The following is a 21,589-nucleotide window of genomic DNA, read 5'->3' on the forward strand; positions in this document are numbered from 1 at the left end:
AAAGCAGCCATGGCAGTGTGGACGCTTTCCTGCGCAGGAAAGCTCTGACGGGCATTTTAGATATTTGGCTTTCTTGAGCAAGAAACCCCTGTTGCCCGTCCACACTGCCTCCTTGTGGACGAGTTCTTGCACAAGAGGGCTTATTACTCGTGGGGAGAGCAATAACTTCTGTGCAAGAAGCCCTGTTGTCTGATGCTGCACTATAAATTTACTTGCGCAAAAATGTGCCTTCAGTGTAGACGCTCTGCAAGATTTTACACAAGAGCAGTTGCTCTTGCACAAAAACCCTGCAGTGTAGACGTAGCCCTGCAGTGTAGACACAGCCTGAGAGACACGAGGAAATGAAGTGGCCAGAGCCTCCCCCCAGCAGGCTGGCCCTCAACAGGACGGGCACGTATACATAGCACCCTTACCTCGAAGAAAGCTGTGCAGTGTGAGCGGGCTGCCCGGGACCCCAGGGGAAGGTCTGTGGGGAGTTTCCAAGGCAACAACAGCTACAAAGTTTCATAATCTACACTCACGTGACTGTGATTTATTCCTCCACTTGCAAGTGTCTCTGAAGGGATGAGAAATGCAGGGCCCAGGTGCAGGGAGCCGGGTCACATTCTCCTGCCTGAGTCTCAGTCCTGGCTGAAGCCTGGCTACAGAGAGAAGAGGCCAATGCAAACAGCCCCATGGCAGCGAGGGAGTCAGTAGGTAGGTGGGTGGGTGGAGCAGGGAGCTGGGGGCAGAGTTCAGCTCTAACTCACTAGGGGTGCATCCCATAGTTCAAAATAATCAATGCGCCTACAGGCAGTCCCCGGGTTACGTACAAGATAGGGACTGTAGGTTTGTTCTTAAGTTGAATCTGTATGTAAGTCGGAACTGGCGTCCAGATTCAGCTGCTGCTGAAACTGATCAGTTTCAACAGTGGCTGAATCTGGACGCCAGTTCTGACTTACATACAGATTCAACTTAAGAACCCCAGGCATCCCCAAGTCAGCTGCTGCTGAAATTGATCAGCGGCTGATTCCAGGAAGCCCGGGGCAGGGGCTTCCTGTAGTCAGCCACTGGTCATTTTCAGCAGCTGCTGACTTGGGGACACCTGGGGCAGAGCAGCTGGGGTGCTGCTGGGTTGGTCCAGTGGCGCCCAGAGCGGCGCTACGGGACCAACCGGCAGCGTCCCAGCTGCTGTACCACAGGCGTCCGGAGCAAAGCCGCGGAGCATGGGGGCAGCGGGACAGCCCAGACGCACTGTGGCTATCCTGCTGCCCTCGGGCTCCGTGGCTTTGCTCTGCTTTGCTCCCCGTCCCCCTGGTCTGCAGACCAGGGGGAGGGGGAGCAAAGCGGCGGAGCACGGGGGCAGCGGGACAGCCCAGATGCACCGTGGCTATCCTGCTGCCCTCGGGCTCCGCGGCTTTGCTCTGCTCTGCTCCCCTTCCCCCTGGTCTGCAGACCGGGGGGAGGGGGAGCAGAGCAGAGCAAAGCCGCGGAACAGGCGGCCAGCTGACAGCCCAGACGCATCTGGGCTGTCAGCTGGCCGCGTGCTCCGCGGCTTTGCTCTGCTCTGCTCTGCTCCCCCTCCACCTGGTCTGCAGACCAGTGGGAGGGAGAGCAGAGCAGAGCAAAGCCACGGAGCTCGAGGGCAGCAGGATAGCCACGGCGCGTCTGGGCTGTCAGCTGGCCGTGTGTTCCGCCGCTTTGCTTCCTCTCCCTGGTCTGCTGGAGACCAGGGAGAGGAAGGGTCCCGTTTGTAACTGCGGATCCGACATAAGTCGGATCCGCGTAACTCGGGGACTGCCTGTATTTTGAAATAGCTTATTTTGTAATTTGGGGCTGGCTACACAGCACTTCGAAATAAATCCGCATGCAGGGACGTCGGAATAGCGAGCCTGTTATAGCTTGAAATAAGGGGCTTGCTCTTAAGACGCGTCAGTGTGATATGAGCACCACGTCCTAAACCTCCGAGCTAGCCGACCCACAGGTGTGAGTCTCACAAGTAGCACTCGCAGGGATGTTGTGGGCTCTGGAACAAGGTGGGTGAGGCAGCAAAGCCTTTTGCAGGCAGGGGAATTAGCTCAAGTGGTAGAGCGCTCGCTTAGCATGCGCGAGGCAGTGGGATGGATACCCACATTCTCCAATTACAGCTCTATCCTTTAATTTCAGTGGCCCCCTCCCTCATCCTACCTCCTCTCCCAAAAGAGACAGACCCCCCCAGTGGCAAAGCAGAGAGTGGAGATATCCAACTCACCAGCCCATCAGGCTCTGGGGTGCAATGGAAAGCATGTTGGACTTCTAAGCTGTAGTGGTTAATGTGAGTCCAGCTAGATGTTTAAAGGTTGCGGGTTCAAGTCCCACCAGAGTCACTTTAGCTGCTTCCTAATTTCCAGGATGCAGCTTTTACAGACCAGTCAATCCTTAGGCTGACACTGGGCTGGGCTGGCATCCAGGCAATTCCCAGCAGACCCCAGTAAGGGTGGAGGGAAGGGCTGGTTCTTGGGGTTGGGGCTGGGGGTTGTTCTGAAAGGACCATTTTGTCCCTCCCTGTCTCCTACTAGTGCTGAGCAACACTCAGGCTGTGACACGGCTGCCAAACATCCTGGACAGTTAATAATGAGCCAGACAGGTTTGTTGGCAGCTCAGTGTGCGGAGCCTTAGATGAAACATTTAAAGGTCCCTGGTTCAATCCCAGGCTTTGCCATGTCTCTCGGTGCAGCAGGGCCCTCTCTGCTCCCCTTATCATGCTCGTGCCCTGTGACATCCCCTCATCCATCCTGGCAGCAGCCCACCTTTGCTTCTAAACCTCCCTCAGATTGTCTGCTTCTGCTTCCTTGGCTAAAGTCCCTCCCCCTGTGCGTGTGCCTGGCAGGGATTGCTAGAGGGATCCATTTACATGTAGCTTCACTGAAACCCCCCTCATTGGCCTGCGCCCAGGTCAGTCCATGTGTGTTAAAGGGCCTCAGGGAGCACAGAGCAGAGGAATCCCCTCGACACACACACACAGTCCCAGCCCCAAGCCTCCCCCATATCCCAGATCCTGTGCCCTGACTTCTCTACCCTCCCACATCCTCACCCCTGTCCTGAGCCCCCCCCCACTCTCACACACTCCCCAAATCCCTGCCTTGAGCCTCCCACACTCCACATTTTAATTTCTTACAGGTACTGTCCTATCACAACCCCTCCCCCAACTTCCTGCCTTGAGCCTCCCCCTCCCTCCTGCCCAGCCCAAGGGGTGGTGCCCAATAGAACAGTCCCTGTAAGAAATGTGTCACTTTCATCCCTGGGAGCAGCTCAGCCAGGCAAAGGGGCTGCCTGGGGCAGGACATTAGCCCTGGAGGGCAGGGGTGGGTGTGGCAGTGACATCACAAGGGACTTTTGCAGCCCCTCACCTTATTGGCTAATGAAGGTTGGTAGGTGATGACCTCACAGAGAGTCCATGACAGTGGCCAGGTGGGACAGGCTGCAGGGCAGGGGCCATCTCAGAGCCCCCCCCCCATGGCTTTGCTGCAGGGAGTCTCCTTGAGATCTGCCCTTGAGGCCTTTTTGGAGCCTTCTCCTTTCCCACGACTAACTGACCTGGAAGGCCGACGTCTCTGTGGAGAAGGGAAGAGCTTCCAAGAAGACCATTGTACGTGAAGCAGGGGAATTAGCTCAAATGGTACAGTGCTCGCTTTGCATGTGAGAGGTAGTGGGATCGATACCCACATTCTTCAATGAGGGGAGAAATTTCTAATTTTTCTTTTTACCAGCAGAGCCAGCCAGGGGGCTAAGTGGCTCCAGTAGGCCCCCCCCCCCCCGGCCCGGCCCCCACTTCCTACTTGCTCTCCCCAAAAGCCAGCCACGTTGGGGCAGAGAGCTGCTGGACACCAGCCCTCCTGGGCCAGACAGTGGCAGGAGCACTGGAGGCAGGTTGCAGGTGGGGCAGAATTAGCTGCATTGGAAATGTGCTGCCTTTGCGCATGAGAGGTAGCAGGATTCACTCCCAACTTCTCCCACCGGCTCGCTCGTGCTGAGGGGCCGGCCCCTTTCCTGCTGCCCTAACTCTTATTCCCACAATGCACTTTGTGCAGGGGCCGCTGGTCTTTCTGCCAAGGTGCGTGGCTGGGAGCCAGGACTCAGGACCCTTCCTAAAATATACAAATCCCCGCCCCCCACGACCCTCTGTTCCACTCACACTGTCTGGCTGCTGCCCACATGGAGCTCAGGGGCCAGGTGGGTGACTTGCCTTGCAGCTGTGACAGCATCAGACCCCTGCCACCCGCCTGCTCAGTGTGGAGACCAAGCCCAAGGGTGGCACCTGGGATGTGAGTTACACAAAAGCCTCTTGTCTCTTGCTCCTGGTCCAGTTCCCAACATTGGCTGCAGATACCATTTTTTGTGGTGGTGTAGCTCAGTGGTAGAGTGTTTAACTGCAGATTAAGTGGTCCTTGGTTCAAACCCAAGTGCCCCCTTAGAAAATTTCCTTCTAGTGGAAATATTTTCCTTTCCAGTTCCATCACAATCTGGCTTTACATTGCTTGAGGTTCTTGACATTAATAAGAACCCTTAATGCAGAGCTACTCAACTTTGGAAGCCCTGGTGGCCACAATGAATGGCATTTAACCAGGATGGACAGGGCAGGTGTCCCTAGTTAGTGTATTCCAGGAGCTGGGAATGGGTGACGGGAGGGATCACTTAACAAGTGTCTGTCCTGAGGATTCCCACTGGGCAATGAGATTGGCTGCTGTTGTGACACAGGATCCTGGGCTAGTTGAGCAACTGGCATGGCCCTGTCTGGCTGCTTTGATGTTCTGTTTGGTTTCTGTTCTTGTCCGCTCTGGGCAATGGAAAATGGACCCATGTCCTGAAGGGGACAGAAAGTGGACTGTGAAAGGCTAGTGTAGGTAAGGAAAGAGGCTTGTTCACATGTCCCTGATGGTCTAGTGGCTAAGATTTGGCCCTTTCACTGCTAAGGCCTGGGTTCAATTCCCAGTCAGGGAAACCAGCCTCAGTTTTCACTTGACATCTGCCAAGTCATTCATCTTACCTCATTGTTACAGCAGCTGTGACCCAAGAGGTTCACTCAGGGCCCCCTTCCCACCTCTCCCTCACTGCCAAGACAGCACCTGCCATTTTCACAAGCCCTTCAGAAGGGGCAGAGCTGGGTGACTCAAACTGCCCCTCCCCTCTCCCATGTGGGCAGCCCTGCAGGAAGCTCTGTGGCACACACAGCACTAGCCCAGCGCAGTGTCAGGTCGGCACAAGATCCATTGGTTCAGTTTGGTTGTTGAAGGAGACAACCCAGAACTGGCTCCAGCCCCCACTCAGTAACCTGGGGAAATGACCCACCAGGCCTGGGCCCCTCGGAGAGGCAACGATTCCCCACTGGCCAGGGCAGAGCCTCCCTGTGACACAGTCATGGAGCCTTCTCCCCCTGCTCCTGCCTCCCCCTTCACTCAGCTCTCACTGCTCGGTGCTGCCAGGGAGGGGCCTCACTACGAAAGCCGCCTGGGCAGGTTCCTGCCACAGAGACACGTCCCAGAGCAGGACGGATGCTCAGACCGACACTGAGTGTTGCTCAGCGCTGGGGTGAGACAGGGAAGGACAAAAGGGTCTAACGGCGCCTGCAGCCTTTCAGAACAGCCCCCGGCCCCACCCCAAGTACCAACCCTGCTCAGGATCCCCAAGGGCACTGACACAGACTCCCTGGCACAGGACAATCCCAGGCCTCAGTTCTGCCGGCCAGCGGTTTCCCCTCTTCTGTTTCCTGTCAGCTCCCTGTAAAACACCTCACAACAGTAGATGAGGGTGAGTGGGGATAAACCCAGCTGTGCTGTAGAGCGGCTGTTAGGTGGGGAAAGAGAGGTGCTCCTGCCGCCTCCCGAGCAACTCACACATGTAAGAAAACTGCGGTTGAATATCTTGGCATAGTTGTCAGGATGGCCGAGTGGTCTAAGGCGCCAGACTCAAGGTGCTATCTTTCCCTCAGTTGGGTGTTCTGGTCTCTGAATGGAGACGTGGGTTCAAATCCCACTCCTGACATGTCTTCCTCTTCCTCTTTATATCTAGAGAAGTGACCTCATTTCGATGACTCCCCTGACATTGTAGGATCCCTTGCTCAGCATTTCTCTCAGGCTGCATCTACACAGCAGCGTTCCTTGGGAATAACGGCCATTACACTGCAATAACAATGGGAGCATCAACACAGCGATTTCATTATTCCGACTTCTGTAACGCTCCATCCAGACCAGTGGTCTGAGGAGCCAGGAAGTTTCCAGGCTGCAGACAAACAAGCCTACAGGCAAGACAAAGTGGAGTCGTTGGGACTTCAGCCCAGCAGGGTCTCTGTGTGGCTCCCAGACCTTTTGTTTCCCAATTCCAGGGGCAAACATTCAGCAACACTCACAGGCCCCACAGGAGGGGGCTGGTTTGGTGCTTCACCCCACGGCCCAGCAACAAGCCCCCAAACTTCCCCTGTTCTAAGAGCCCGGTTTGCTGTGTGAATTTTGTGTGGCAGGTGACATCAGGCCTGGGCATTGGGATTATCTGCCAGTTCCCCTGGCCCTGGGGTTTTGCTGTCTTCACATCTGTGATGGCCGAGTGGTCAAGGTGTTGGACTAGAAATCCAATAGGGTTTCCCTGAAAAAGTTCTTAGCCTGCCCATAGCGAGGCCTTTGCTTTGGTCACTCCCCCTGCTAGTGTAACTCTTCTGCCAGGTAGTGCTGGCAGCAGCCAGGGCTGGGTTTGATTTCTAGGGGTTTCTCTTCATTCATCTCACACAAAACTGGCTTGAGGCCCCACCCAGCAGCCTGGGAAATCCCGCCCCCCCCCGAGTACCTTGGGGAGGCGATGTTTCCCCATTCGCCAGCACAGAGTCTGAATGTAGAAAAGAAACTTTTAATGAAAGAGGGTGAGAAGTAACGTGGCATTCGCCTGGGAAAATACCACAAGCAGGGTTCAGAACCAACCCACAAATAAGTCTCGGCTCAAGTGGCTTGAGCAATGTCCTTTGCCAGTAATGTAAGTCCAGCAATGTACGTGTCCCACTCACGTGCCCAAACTTTCTCTGTACCCCACTCCCAGTTGCTGCCCTTGCTCAGGGCAGATAAGAGCTCAGGTGTGATTTTCAGAGTTCACCTCCCACTCTTGGAGGGAGTGGGCATAGGAGGCATGAGTCTGTTTTAGGCCTATCCTTAGAATGGGTAGTGGGGGAGGGAGAGACAGAATGAACCCGTCTCATAGCTCATGGCTGGAGGACATGTGGACTTCTGGTTCACGCTCCTTCCCCCCACACCCAGACTCCACTCCACTTGAGTCTGGAAGAGAAGGGCTCATCCATCCAAGACTTTTTTCAATGACAGTGTTTCTCCTGCAAGCACTGGTGTCATATTTTTCAATTCCTACAGTTAGAGATAAAATGGTTTGTGACCCCACAACAGCCAAATTAGTTACAATACTCCACATTCCATTCTCACAACCGATCCTCCATCAAGCCCATAGCACTGGCTGAACTGGATTTACATAGCCACAGCCCGGATTCATTTCGCAGCCCAGCATGAGCTGTATTTCCATATCAACAGTTGAGTATCTTGCAGGGCTAAACAACTGAAGGAGTGTCCCCACACCTAGGACTGCTCTCCCCTTTCAGCTGGCTGCACTGGAAACAGTGGTTGAGACCCTGTTTACTTCTGCAGTGCAGACGTACCCTGAGCGAGTGGGAGTGATACAGGGGGAGCAGCTCAAACAGGCCAAAGGGTTGGCCAGGAGCAGGACATGAGCCCTGCAAGGCAGCAGTGACATCATAAGCGCTTTGTGCAGCACCTCAGCTCATTGGTTAGGAGGCAGTGACCTCACAGAGGGTCCATGACAACAGCCAAGTGGGACAGGGGCAATCTGAGAATACACAGTACAGGGGTTTGAGCTGCTCCCCACGAAAAGCGGTGAGAGGGGGCCCTTGGCTGTGGGACCCACTTGTGCCTGTTGTTCAAGGTTAAATAAGATCTCCCCCAGGAGGCTGCCTGTTCCCTTCCCACCTGCAATTGGCTGGGAATCAAATCAAGCAAGGGACAGCAAACGCCAGGCACTGTCATGGTCTGGGCCACAGATAAAGACCCTCTTGGAGCTGTGGTCCCAGGAGGAGTCTCTGCAGGCCCTGCAGTCCATGCGGAGGAATGTGGACATTTATGGCCGAATGGCCAATGGTTTTACAAAGAAAGGCCACCTCCCTCCTACCCCCCCATCCTAGACCAAGTCAGAGCCAAGGTCAAAGAATTGCGGCCGGGGGATGTGAGGGAAGCTCACTGAGAAATCAGACGAGAGACGGACACTGTCAGTAAATACTCATGTCGGAAACACTCTTGTGGATGCTGGGCCCACCAGAGCCGTGTGCTGCTGCCATCTGCCTGCTCCATGGACATCTTCCCATTGCAAAGCGCGCCGAGCCAGACTGTGACTAGACAGCCCGTCTCTGGGCACCCAGGGGCTACATCTACACTGCAGGCTTCTTGCTCAAGAATGGCCGTTCTTGTGCAAAACTTGAGAAGCATCTACACTGCATGCGCGTTCTTGAGCAACTAAATTTACAGCAAAACGTAGGAAAAGAGGGCTTCTTGGGCAAGAGTTATTCCTCTCCCCATGAGGAATAAACCCTCTTGTGAAAGAGCTCTTGCACAAGAAGGTAGTATGAACAGGCAACAGTTTTTTTTGTGTGCAAGAAACCCCTATGGCTAAAATGGCCATCAGAGCTTTCTTGCACAAGAGAGCGTGAACACTGCCTCTGACATTCTTGCCCCAAAGCACATGGTAGTATGGACGTGCTGTTGCACAAGACGTTTTGCACAAGAACTCTTGCACAACACAGTTCTTGAGCAAGAAGCCTGCAGGGTAGATGTAGCCAGGGGCTGTTTGGGTTTCTTACCAGCACTGAGCTTTGTACAACAGCCCAGGGAACATTGTGAAAAGCCAAAACCTTCCAGCCCTGGGTGTCCCCGGCCAGCCAGCAAGTGGCACAAAGGTTCCTGGTAGTGCTGGCTTGGGGTAGATTGAAACAAACCCCCACAGTTCAGATGGCCAAATGGTAAGGTGATGGACTGTTACTCCACTGTGCTCTGCAGGCATGGGTTCAAATCTCATCCTTATTGGATGTTTGCAGCCCTTTCTCTTGCTTCTCTCAGATCTCTCTTCAGTTCAGTGCCAGCTCCTCCTGTACCCCTGCCTGCCCCAGCCCCTCCCACTGCAGCCTGGGGAAAGGGGAAATCTCCACAGAGACACCCCCAGATGGGACCCTCAATCCCTTCTGCCCTCAAGGGGAAACCTCACAAAGGAGATTCCAGGCAGCCAGGCCATGGGGGTCTCTGAGATGCCCCAGCCCTGCAGCCTGTCCCACCTGGCTGTTGCCATGGACCCTCTGTGAGGTCACTGCCTCCTAGCCAATGAGCTGAGGTGCTGCAAAAGTTCCTTGTGATGTCACTGCTGCCTGGCAGGCTCATGTCCTGCCCCTGGCCAGCCCCTTGGCATGTGTGAGCTGCTCTCCCTGCCCCCTCACTCAGGGCTGGTTCTGGGGCTCACACAGGGAACATCAGAGACTGCTCAGGGGGCCACATGCCCCCAAGGGCACCTTTTAAATGTCAGGGCAAGCCAGGATCTATCCCGTCCCTTCCCCAAGACCCCACCCCTTTGCTGAGCCCCTGCCCGCCCCAAACCTTTCCATGGACTCTTGGTTACTAATGGACACTCACCACTAATGACATAATCACACCCCAGCCATTTTGCTAGGGCTGCAGCTGGGGAGAACAGTTTAATTTAAATCATTAAATGATTCAGCGTTTGAACTGTCTCATGTTAGTTGATCAAACTTCATTTTAAATAAAGGAAAACATTATGGCCGGAACAAAAGGTTTCAGTGCCGCACTCCTAGAGACTCTGGAACAAAGAAGACACATGAGAAGAACCCAACTTTCTTCCTTTTGCTGTGACATGGATGGATCTAGCTCAGGTTTCACTCAGGGGGTCTGTCTGCATGTGAAGTACCTGTGACAGCCCCTGTGCTCCTCTGCCCCTCACCAACGTCATCTACTTGGGGGAGAAGTTGCCCTGAGACTTGCAAAAGGAACAACCTGGATAAACTAGCACTGTTTGCACACCCTTCAATAGCTCAGCTGGCAGAGCGGCGGACTGTAGTGTGGGTTTGGCCAGTGATCCTTAGGTCGCCGGTTCAACTCCGGTTTGAAGGAGCCATTCTTTTCCCTCCAACATGGCCTTAGCAGAAAGCAACCAAGGTGGTTACCTTGGGTCCATGTTTTCAGAACCCTACACTGCAATTGACAAAACAATGGTGGGGAGGAGCTGCCAATCACATTTCTTGGGCTGCGCAGGTTCTGTCCACACACAAAAGTTCTTTTGGAACAATGGCCGTTATTCCACAACAACAATGCAAGAGTCTACACAGCAATTCCGTTATTTTGAAATAATTCTGAAGTAACAGGTGGCTTATTCCGACTTCTGCAAACCTCATTCTACGAAGAATAACACCTGTTCCAAATTAGCTATTTCAAAATAAGGCCCGTGTAGCTGCGCCACTGCTGCTAGTTTGAACTAGCCCCTCCCCGGGGCCATTCTAAGTTATTCTTCCCAGGGCTCTAAATCGAGACAGCTCGTCCACACTGGGGAGCCTGCCTCGGACTATTTTGAGGTTTCCCTGCAGTGTAGACGTGTTAGTTCGAAATAAGCTATTTTGGAATCACTATTCAGGACTTAGAAACCTGCAATGTGAGTTCAAATCTCAATGGGACCTCCTGGGGTGGGCTTGTTGGTGTGAGGTTTTTCACACTGCAAGCTTTTTGCACAAAATGGCCGCTCTTGTGCAAAAACTAGCGGAGTGTTTACCCTGCATGTGCATTCTTGCACAAGAAAATATACAGTAAACCATTAGAAAAGATGGCTTCTTGCACAAGAGTTATTCCTCTCCCCATAACAAATAAGCCCTCTTGCACAAGAAGGCAGTGTGCACAGGCAAGAGGGATTTCTTGTGCCAGAAACCCCTATGGCTAGAGCTTTCTTGCACAAGAGAGTGTCCACAATTCTCTTTATAAGGAGATACACCATCTCATAGAGCTGGAAGGAGCCTTGAGAGGTCAGGTACTTCTGTCCTTGCGCTAATGGAAGCTCCAGGAACCAACCTTAACAGATATGCCCCAGATACCTAAATGGTTATCTCAAGGATTGAATTCATAACCCTGGGCTTAGCAAACTAACATTCAAATAACTGAGCTATCCTGCCTTGCTTTTAGGGCCAAAGCACACGGCCGTGTGGATGTGCTCTTGCACAAGAACTCTTGCCCCAAACCGTTCTTGGTCAAGAAGCCTCCCTTGCTATGGTCGCTGGCTCCATGTGCACTGGCCTTCTGTCTGGGTGCTGGCAGGGGGGTGAGAGGTGGTGGGTACCGATGGGTAACAGGTGCCAAGGTGCATACAGAGACGCCAGCGTCAGCATCTCTACAAGTGACCTCACTGTGCACACCTCAGCTTTTAGGAAACACTCTCCTCCTGTCTGCGCCTAACACCAGTGTCACTGTCTGCTCCTGAGGGGTCCTGTCTGGGGGAAATGGCAATTCCAGGGGACACTTGCCCAGTGTTGAAACATCTCACAGATAACATGGCAAAGAGGAAGCCAAAGAGACTCTACACCTACCAGGAAACATCACAACTGTCAACCCAGATGGAACTTGAACCCACAATCCCTGGTTTAAGAAACCATTGCTTTGTCCATTAAGCTACTGGGGCACACTAAAGATAACAGAGACAGAAATTCCCTCTTCCAAATGCACATTCCTCAATTTTTAGGTGCCAGTTTCAAGCCGTTAGAAGGAGCCAGAAACACAGAAAGGGCTGATCACACCCCTCTGAAAACCAGCTCTCAGGAGGCACCTCCAGCTGCCCCCAGAGTGTGAAACTCAACACCTTGACATCTCATCTCCCTCCCAAAGCCAGGGGCTTGTTCCCACAGCCGCAGCCTCAGCAGGGAGCCGTGCTGGCGCTCACTGCTCGTGGGGAAGGGAGCGGGTCCCACAGGGTCTGGGGCTGGTGGGGAATGGGCAGTTGTCACTGAAGGGGAAGGGTAAAACGCAGCCACATTCTGAGGGCAGGGAGAGCGGCTGGGGCTGGGCTGGTGGTGCCGTGGGACATCCCTGGGGGAGCTCTGCAATGTGACCCTGGCTCCCAAGGCAGCAAGTGCAGAATCCCCCTTGGCGAGTGCAGGAGGCTCCGACCAGCCTGGTTTAAATCTGTCTGACGGGCTGGACTACCCTGATGCTGGAGTGTCAGAGCCCCTATCAACCGGCCTGTGTTTGTCCCCTCCCCCACCAGGCAGAGAAGGGCCCACGCTCCCAGCAGGGAGTTACAGGCACGTCTCTCGCACTCAGACGACCATGGAGAAGGACTCACTGGCCCATGTGTGGTACCCAGGGACTTACAATGGGAGTCAGAGCCCTGCCTAGCCAGTGCCAGTCATCTCTGCACCAGCTCCAAGTTTCTGGTTTCCTTCTCCCTAACGAGCCTCCCCACTCAGCCTTTCCTGAACCAGCAGTTCCATGGGTGGCCAGGGGAGGCCTCTTCTATGTCCCGGAAGGACATAGGAAAATGTGAGCAAAGGCCACAGCAAGGCACCACTGGGAGTTGAACCCAGGATCTCCTGCTTACGAGACAGGTGCTTTAGCCAGCTAAGCCATGGTGCCCTCTCCAGGATATTACCTAAAACTGTTCTATTCTATGGTCCCAGACAACACCTTTGACTCCCAAAGTGCAGCCATTCCCCATTTCCCTCCAGCCCTGGCTGTGTCTGGCTCCCTGGGCACAGAAGGCTACAGCTCAGTGGGCAGAGGCTCTAACATGCACATCTCCCCCAGCCGCTGGGACTGTGGAGTTGGCTTTGAGATTTAGTGTTGCTGGGGGAAGGGAAAAGTGCAGCAAACACTAATCGTCTGGACTATAAGCCCTTGGGTCTCACAGTTTGGGTTGGAGACCCCCAGGTGGCGGCCCGGCCTCCTTGGGTCGGTCCCTTCCTGAGGGCACAGAATTAAGAGAATTCCTTTGTCCTATAGCAATCCGAATTGGCCAACGAGCAAGTCACAAATTTTTCGTTCACATATAAGTACAGGAGAATGGTCTCTTACAGTAATGATGGCCAAGTGGTTAAGGAGTTGGCTTAAAAATCCAAAAGTTTTTCCCTGTGCAGGGTTGAATCTTGCTCACACTGAGGCCTGTGTTTTGGTCATACCCCTAACAAGGGCAACAAGCTTGACTGCCAGCTGTTTGCACATCTGGACCCAGAAATATCCTGAGCCTTGGTTCTGTGGGCCAGTTTCTTTTCAGCTCACTGCAAACTGCCTCCCAGCTGTAGGTGAGGCTGAGTGTGCATGAAACCAGCGGTGCCTGACCAGTGTGTCTGCTTTTCCTACCATCCCTCCATCTGTACCTGGAGTCGGCTTCCTTCAGTTGAGCTTGGCCTTGGCCCCACAGCAGGAAGCCAAAGGGAGCAAAGAGCAGAAGTGCAGGATGCTGGTGGGGTGCCCTCTGGGTTTGATTTAGTGAGTCTTAGTTTGACTCGTTGAATCAAGTTCCAGAAGATTGATCACAGCAATTCCTCTCCAGCTGGACGTGGTTCTTGTTCTTCTGTACAGAACAGCCAATGGGCGTTCAGATCTCAGCCTTGCTCAACTAATGGTAATAGAAACCAGACACCCAGCAGGTTTGAGCTGGTTTCAGTTGAGGGACTCGTCTGCCTGGTTTACATGCATTGGCACAAGAACACATGAGGGGTTTGCTGACATTTTAAGAATCCCTGTACAATAGAAATCCTTGACTGACACACCTGGAGGTGAAAATGTTTCACTTAGGATAATCAACTTTTTAAGGGGGCACTTGACATTGGACCAAGGACGTCTACAATCGGCACTCAAACACTACCACTGCGTTACACCCAGCAGTGGTTGTACTTTTCAGCCCAGTGTTGGGAACTTAGCACCTGGCAGCACTGGTGCCTGCAGGAGCAGATTGTCATCCTGAAGCAGGAAGACCAGGAACTCCCCCCAATACTTCTCTAGACCCTTTGCTCCCAACACAGGGGGGGGGGGCTGTGTGCCTCGGGAGGAGTGACCCACATCATATCCCCAGCATTTCTGCCCTTCATGGATGGACCTTTGGGGCCAGGCCCAGACGCTCCATCCTCTCACTCAACTCCTATCACACACTAGAGCAGGGCAGCACCCAAGGGTAGGGCTGAGCCATGGGGTGCTGAGCAAGGGGCAGAGGCTGCAGGAGCTGAGAGTTTCCCTAGAGCCAGGGACCTATAACGAGGCACCAGGCCCAGTGTCTCTCTCAGAAGGCGCAGAAAGGGATTGACTGGGGGCAGAGAGAGTGGCTCAGGGGTTGTGCAGCTTGTTGCCCTGGTTAGGGGTGTGGCCAAAACACAGGCCTCCCTGTGAGCAGGATTTGAACCTGCACAAGGAAACCCTATTGGATTTCTAGTGCAACGCCTTAACCACTTGACCACCACAGCTGTGAAGTCAGTAGTGTCCCAGGATCAGGGAAAGTGGTAACTAATCCCAGTGCCCAGACCTGACCTCACCTGCCCCACAGAATTCACACAGCAAACCTGGCTCCAGAACAGGGCAAGCTTGGGGGCTCATTGCTGGGCCCTGGGGTGAAGCATTAAACCAGCCCCCCTTCTACGGGGCCTGTGAGTGTTGCTGTCCCTGCTGTACAGACAGGGCCATGGAGGCAGGGAGAGATTCACTGAATGGGCCAAGGTCACCCAGCGAGTTAGAGCCCAGCTCTGCCCCCAGCTCCCTGCCCCACCCACCGATGTGCTGACTCCCTCACTGCCAGGGGGCTGTTTGCATTGGCCTCTTTTGCTGTCTTTTCTGCTGTGAGACATTGGGACAGTTGGCCAGGGCGTCCCGCAGTTGCCATCTCCCTCCGTGCAGGTGCTGTCCAGAGCCCCGACTAGCAAACGCTGACACTGCTGTTAGGTCCAGACTAGAGGGGAGAGTTTAAGGGTTATTTCAGAAGAAGGGTTTTCTCCCCAAATAACTGCATCTAAACGGTGTTTTTTATTTCATAATAAAGTATTTCGAAATAGCGCCCAGATACGATTATGCAAATATAGCGCGGGATATTTAAATCCCGGTTTCATTTACAATTTTGAATGTCTCCATTTGCATCCCTCTCCTGAAGGAGACTGCAAGTGTCAACATGTCCCGGGTGTTGCAACCTCCCAGCACTCACCTGATGTTCCCTCCCCGCTGCCTGAAGACGTTTGGGAGTCTGCCTCTTGCTTGGTCCTGTGATGTGTCCCTGGAGGGGTCTCTGGGGGCTTGTGCCTGTGACATGGCTCTCCAAAAGGAAGAAGTGCTCCATCTTAGGCAAAGGACCCAGAAACAACACTTTACGGCAAAAAACACAAGGACGCTCTTGGTCCGCATCCCTGGGCCACACAGAGTATCCAGAAGTCACTTCCCCACCTCTCCCTTGGCTGCTCTAGAGCTTAGCCCAAAGTCCCATGGGCTTCACCCGCACCATGCTCAGGGCCTGGGGTTTTTCTGTCCTTTTGCCCAACCAAATAACTAACCACCCCACTGCTCTGGAGTCTCTGCCTCTTATGGGCCTTCTCATCCTCAGGTCCACTTTGTCTCCAGACAGACCCTGCTCTGCCACAGGCTGTCACTCCTGGGCCTTCTAGAGTGAAATATGCCTCTTCATTCTGACTCTGAATACCTGGGCTTTTAGCAACCAGATCTGTGTCTTACACCAGCATTTGCTAGTGCAGGGTCTGAACAACTTCTGCAGAGAGGGAGAGAGCAACTGTAGAGCATCTGCGCTAATTGTTTCAGAGACCAGAGGAATGTAAACTCTTCGCCAGTGAGAGAAACTGTCACCCCAGGTGGGACTTGAACCCACAATCCCTGGCTTAGGAGGCCAGGCCCTTGTCCATTAGGCCACTGGAGCACACAGAAAAGACTGTCAGGGAAAGAAATTCACCATTCTAAATCTCCCTTCTTCAACTTTTAGCTCCTGATTAAGCCCCTTTGAAGAAGCCAGATACACAGGAAGAGCTGATCACACCCCTCTGAAAATCAGCTTTCCATGGGTATCTGTAGCTGGCTCCGAGTCATGGGCCTTGACGTCTCGTCTCCCTCCCGAAACCAGGGAAGTGTCTCCCACCGCTGCAGCCTCCTGAGGCTCTATGGCTGTGTCTGTACAGCAGGGACAGCAACACTCACAGCCCCACAGGAGGGCCCCTGGCCTAGCAATGTGGCCCCCTGAGCAGCCTCTGATGTTCCCTGCGTGAGCCCCAGAACCAGCCCTGAGTGACGGGGGGGAGGGGGAGCAGCTCACACATGCCAAGGGGCTGGCCAGGGACAGGACATGAGCCTGCAAGGCAGCAGTGACATCACAAGGAACTTTTACAGCACCTCAGCTCATTGGCTGAGAGGCAGTGACCTCACAGAGCAACCTTGGCAACAGCCAGGCAGGACAGGGGCAATTTCAGAGACCCCCATGGCCTGGCTGCCTGGAATCTCCTTTGTGAGGTTTCCGCTTGAACTCTATGATAATTCTCTTCACTTTCCTATTGTTTGTCTGTGTGGTCGCTGTCTGGATTGTAACTGTTTCTGTCGGCTGTATCATTAATTTTGCTGGGGGAAAATCAACAAAGGTGGTGGAGGGTGATTGGTTAGGTAAATCATAATAGTATGTTAGCTTTGGTTAGTAAAATCATATTAAAATAATTGGTTGAGTAGGACTCAATTTTCACTATATAAACTGGGGTCCAAGGAGACCAGGGAGAAGAAGGAAAAGGGGAAACGAGAAGAGGAAGAAGGAGGGAAAGGAAGGAAGAAGACCAAGAAGGAGGAGGGAGACCTGGAAGCAGAACTCCCCTCTAAGCCAGCCTCAGACCAGAACAGCCAGGACTCCTCTGCATGACTGGAGAAATGTTTTGCTGAGTGAATTCTGTGGGTCAGGTGAAGTCAGGCCTGGGCACTGAGATTATTTATGAGTTTCCCTGGCATACTGTTACTTTGAGCTGTGATGGCCGAGTTGTTGAGGCGTTGGCCTTATAAAATCCAATAGGGTTTTCCTGTGCAGGTTCAAATCCTGATCACAGCAAAGCCTGTGTTTTGGCCACATCCCTTCCTAGGGCAACATGGTACCCAGACCCTGAAAAGAACATGCCTGTCCCATCAGAAAGGACACCTGCAGAAGACAACAGAGGCTACAAAAGCAGGAGAGAACATGGGTTGCAGGGTCCTGCAGAGCCTAGGGCCCGGGAGTCTGGTCAGCAAGTGAGACTCGCCCGTCAGTCCAAGCTGCTTTCTCCCCGGCTGCCGTTCCTGCCTGTCCCGTGCCAGCGCCGCACGCAGGCCAGTGGGGCAGGACGGGGGGTGTCAGTGGGGCCCTGCTCTCAGTCCGTCCCTCACAGGCCCTGTGGGCTGCTCGAGGGCTGAGCCCGTCGCCCAGGCCTGGCGCGGGGATGGAACATGGGGCACGTTTCCCCCTGTGAGCGTGTGCGGGGGCAGGAGGGAGCCACACGGGCCCGGCTGAAGGTTTTGTGCTGGGGCTGGAGGCTTGAGCCCGAGCTGTCGGCCTCAGCGGGACTTGCTCCTCCCCCCTCTCCTGCCTTGCTGCCTCCTTTGGCCAGCAGCGCTCAGGGGCAGCCGGGAGAGCCGGCACCAAGGGCAGAGGAGGCCGAGGCACAAGCCCCTCAGAGGGGACAGGCCTGAGGCCTCTGGCTTGCCCAGGCTCACGCCAAGGGGCTTTCTGTGGTGCCGGGCGGGGGAGGGAGGCCAGGCCCAGGCCGGTGGGAGAAGGGGCAGCGCCTGCCAGGGCAGCAAGGGGAGCTGCAGGGAGCGAGACGCGGCGTTTCTGCCTGGATCACTCAAGGGTCCTTCTGCGGGTGAAGCGCCTGTGACACCCCTGTGCTGCTGGGTTCCTCTGCCCCTCCCCTGGGAGGCCAGACCCTTCGGGGGGCTCTTGACCTGACACTCATCCAAGGGCCACCTGGGCAAAGCAGCCTGCCCCAGGCACCTTCCATAGCTCAGCTGGCAGAGCAGAGGCCTGTAGCGGGTGCTCGGCAAGTGCCCTTAGGTGGCTGATTCAACTCCAGCTGAACGGAGAGATTCTTCTCCCTCCCCCTGGCTGCAGGCCTGGCCTTAGGACCAGGCGGCTGCCTTGGGTCTGTCCCTTTGGGGCCTGGTGCTACAATTGACAAAATGGTTTTGGGTACCAGCTACCAATCAAATGTCTTGGGCTGCGCAGGCCTTGAGTCATGGCAAGAGCTGGAGGGGAATGGGGAACGGCTGCACTTTGGAATAGGAAGGGGGTGTCTAGGGTTTCATCACCAGTGCGGCTGTTCCTGTTCTTTTCCATGCTGTGAACGTTCCTGAGAAGGTTGGAACCAACCCGGCTCCTTTAGGGGCGGAGACTGAGGTGTTTAAACAGTGCGAGCAAACCGGGGACAGCACCAGCTGGCCCAGGCGGGGGAGAATAATCGCACTCGGGTGTCCCGGGGTCTGGCTCGATCACAGCGGGCAGGCTACTGAGAAGGGCCGCAGGTGCAGGCTGCAGCGTTGGAGGTTGGGGACTTTGCTGCCGCTGGGCGGGCTGGATCCTCTGTAGGCTCCGTGGCTGACCCACCATCCCCCGGGGCAGTTCAGCGGCTCGTGCCCCGGCCCTTACATGCGGCAGCAACCAGAGCCCCAAGCCCACCTGCCCCTCCCGAGGGAAGCGCAGAGCCCGGCACCCCCAAGCTACCGGCCCAAGGGGCCACGGGGAACCAGCGCGTGGCCTGCGCCCGGAACAGCAGTGGGACCAGCAGCAGCTGCCCAGCTCGGCCCGCGGCAGCAAGCTAGGGGCTACAGCCGCAGCTCGGAGATCTGGGCTCCTCCGCGCACTCGGGCGTACCTCGGGGTGCTCATTTACATACCCACGATGCATTGGGCACAGTGATTCACCACCCGCGTCCATGGGGCAGAGTTTGCTCCTAAAGCCCCTGGCTCCAATGCAAAACTCGGGCTATCAGCACGGCAGAGCAACAGGCTGCAGAAGGGGTGGGGATTTGCAGACAGTCCGGTGTAGTCATCGTGAGTTGAGAAACAGACGCCGTTTTTCTGGCAGCACCTCTGCAGCAACTGTGGTATATTCTGGGTTCTCTTCAGATCGTATAAATTTTTCGCCTTTTACTAAAGATTTCCGTGGAGAGGAACATTTAAGAGTTTATACTCAATTTTTTGAGGCTTCACTCTGGTGAAGCTACCCAATGGTGTGAAAAAACAGAACTGAACTATTAGTTTTTGTAGTGAGGCCTGTAGATGCCTGTGTTTATTTGAAAATGTTGTACCTTATGATGTGCTACCTTTTTAATAGTAGTAGTTGTGTTAGTCTAGTCCAGCTAAAACAAAAAATAGAACTATGTAGTGCTAACAAGAGGGGCTACATCTAGACTGGCATGATTTTCCGTAAATGCTTTTAATGGAAAAGTTTTCTGTTAAAAGCATTTTTGGAACAGAGCATCTAGATTGGCACGGACACTTTTCCCCAAAAGCACTTTTTGCGGAAAAGCGTCCGTGCCAATCTAGACTCGCTTTTCCGCAAAAAAGCCCCGATCGCCATTTTCGCGATCGGGGCTTTTTTGCAGAAAACAGTACTGTGCTGTCCACACTGGCCCTTTTCCGGAACAGTTTTCTGGAAAAAGGACTTTTGCCCGAACAGGAGCAGCATAGTATTTCCGGTAAAGTGGCTGATTTCTTACAGTAGATCATCAGCGCTTTTCTGGAAATTCAAGGGGCCAGTGTAGACAGCTGGCAAGTTATTCCGGAAAAGTGGCTGATTTTCCGGAATAAGTGGCCAGTGTAGACACAGCCCGGATGCGCCCAGCTACGGAGGGCGACAGGCCCAGTTGGACCGGGGGTGTCGGGGCGAGAGCGGAAGCCGCACGGACCCAGTGCCTCCTGAGTGGCGGCTCCTGTCCGAGCCAGCTCCTGCTGGGTGTGCGGGCCGCAGCCGGGGAGAGTGCCGGTGGGGTCGGGAGTCGGGGTGCAGCAGCGCCGCCAAAGCGGGGCTCAGGCCGGAGAGGAGAGAGAGCTCCGGGCCCGGGGAAGACAGGCAGGCAGGGGCGTGTCCCGGGGGGAGAGGCGGAGGGGCGTGAGTACGTATGCAGATGTGGGCGCGAGCGGAGGCTTGTGGGAGCGGGAGCGGGCTGGCAAGTGGGGCCCGCCTTGGGCAAGTGGGGCTCGGTGTGGGTGTCGGGGGCGGCTTGGGGGCGGGTGCGGGCAGTAGGGGAGCGTTTGGGGCGCGGCGGTGTGGGTGCGCGAGGCGGCGTCCCCTGTGATGTGAGAGGCTTTGGGCGGTGGGGGGCAGGCGGTGGTTGTGCAGGTGGAAATCATACTTACCTGGCAGGGGAGATACCATGATCATGAAGGTGGTTTTCCCAGGGTGAGGCTCATCCATTGCACTGCGGTTGTGCTGACCCCTGTGATTTCCCCAAATGTGGGAAACTCAACTGCATAATTTGTGGTAGTGGGGGACTGCGTTCGCGCTTTCCCCTGGCGTTCGCTGTGAAAAATAGACTGACAGATGACCAAGGCAAACAGAGAAGAAATGTTACTGCTTTTGTTCTTGTTCTTTTTTTTCTCTGTGGCAAGCATTGCTAGTTTTTTGCATTTTTCTCTGCTCGGTCCCTGTTCTGTGCTAAGGCTTGGCTTGGCTGGTCCCTGGGGGGGGGGGCTCTTTTTTCTGCTTTTTCTGCCATTTCCTGGAAAGCACATTGCTTTTCTAGGCCATTGATGCCCCTCTTCAGCCACCCTGCTTGCCTTACAGGAAGTTTCCCCTAATGGCCTGCTGGCCCTCGCTGCAGCCCCAGCCCCTTGCTTCTCATCCTGGCCTCCTCCCCCCCCCCCCCCCCCCGAGCTTCAGAAGAACCAGAAGTTCTCTCTTCTCTGCCTAGCAGCCTTTTATGGCCCTGAAAATTCTTAGCAGCTCCCCTCTAGCAGACTCCCTTCCAATCTTCTACACCCTGCACAGTCAGTTTCTCTTGCATTTTTCTGCATTCCCTGTCTCCGATTTGTATGAGTCTGCCTCCCTTCCCGCCCACAGGGCACGATGCTCCAGCTAGGCCTAATCCTCACCGTGTAGAGTGGAAGAATTACTTTTCCTGTCTTGCGCACGACGCTGCTGCTTCCGCTAACGCGCCCCAGAACGATGTTCGCTGCTCTAGCAACCCGTTTACCGCTCTCAACTCCCGTTTACCTCGTGGTCCGCTGTGACAGCCAGCCTCTCCCTGGCCCTCTCCCCTGCTGTGCCGATTCTTGTCCACAGTATTCCTTCTTAGACAGCCGTTTCCCATTCTCTCTCTCTCTCTCTCTCTCTCTCTCTCTCTGCCACCGTGCACGTGGGCGCAAGCAACGGATCGATCATTCGTAAGAGGAGTACTTTGCATTTGGCCTTATTGAACTTCATCGTAGTCTCTCCAAACCATTTCTCCGCTTTGTCCAGATCATTTTGAATTGCGAGGATCCCGTCCTCCACAGCACCTGCAACCCCTCCCAGCTCGGGGTCCTCCGCAGTCTTGATAAGCGTA

The 21,589-nt window shown here is 54.6% G+C and overlaps 7 non-coding genes across 7 annotated transcripts; 6 read left to right on the top strand and 1 right to left on the bottom strand.

The window, feature by feature from the left end:
* Positions 1-4,358: 4,358 nt before the first annotated feature.
* Positions 4,359-4,430, top strand: TRNAC-GCA (transfer RNA cysteine (anticodon GCA)). The gene has a single exon. It is a non-coding gene; the product is annotated as a tRNA-Cys (tRNA).
* Positions 4,431-4,887: 457 nt separating this feature from the next.
* Positions 4,888-4,959, top strand: TRNAE-UUC (transfer RNA glutamic acid (anticodon UUC)). Its single transcript has one exon. It is a non-coding gene; the product is annotated as a tRNA-Glu (tRNA).
* Positions 4,960-5,891: 932 nt separating this feature from the next.
* On the top strand, positions 5,892-6,000 carry TRNAL-CAA (transfer RNA leucine (anticodon CAA)). Its single transcript has 2 exons — positions 5,892-5,929; positions 5,955-6,000. It is a non-coding gene; the product is annotated as a tRNA-Leu (tRNA).
* Positions 6,001-10,100: 4,100 nt separating this feature from the next.
* On the top strand, positions 10,101-10,190 carry TRNAY-GUA (transfer RNA tyrosine (anticodon GUA)). The gene is given in 2 exon segments: positions 10,101-10,137; positions 10,155-10,190. It is a non-coding gene; the product is annotated as a tRNA-Tyr (tRNA).
* Positions 10,191-12,615: 2,425 nt separating this feature from the next.
* On the bottom strand, positions 12,616-12,689 carry TRNAT-CGU (transfer RNA threonine (anticodon CGU)). Its single transcript has one exon. It is a non-coding gene; the product is annotated as a tRNA-Thr (tRNA).
* A 6,460-nt stretch (positions 12,690-19,149) lies between these two features.
* LOC142821683 (U5 spliceosomal RNA) lies at positions 19,150-19,265 on the top strand. The gene has a single exon (XR_012898372.1). It is a non-coding gene; the product is annotated as a U5 spliceosomal RNA (small nuclear RNA).
* Positions 19,266-20,394: 1,129 nt separating this feature from the next.
* On the top strand, positions 20,395-20,558 carry LOC142821654 (U1 spliceosomal RNA). Its single transcript, XR_012898342.1, has one exon. It is a non-coding gene; the product is annotated as a U1 spliceosomal RNA (small nuclear RNA).
* Positions 20,559-21,589: the final 1,031 nt, after the last annotated feature.

The sequence above is a fragment of the Pelodiscus sinensis genome, chromosome 31 (genome assembly GCF_049634645.1).
Source record: "Pelodiscus sinensis isolate JC-2024 chromosome 31, ASM4963464v1, whole genome shotgun sequence".
In the NCBI taxonomy this organism is placed as follows: domain Eukaryota; kingdom Metazoa; phylum Chordata; order Testudines; family Trionychidae; genus Pelodiscus; species Pelodiscus sinensis.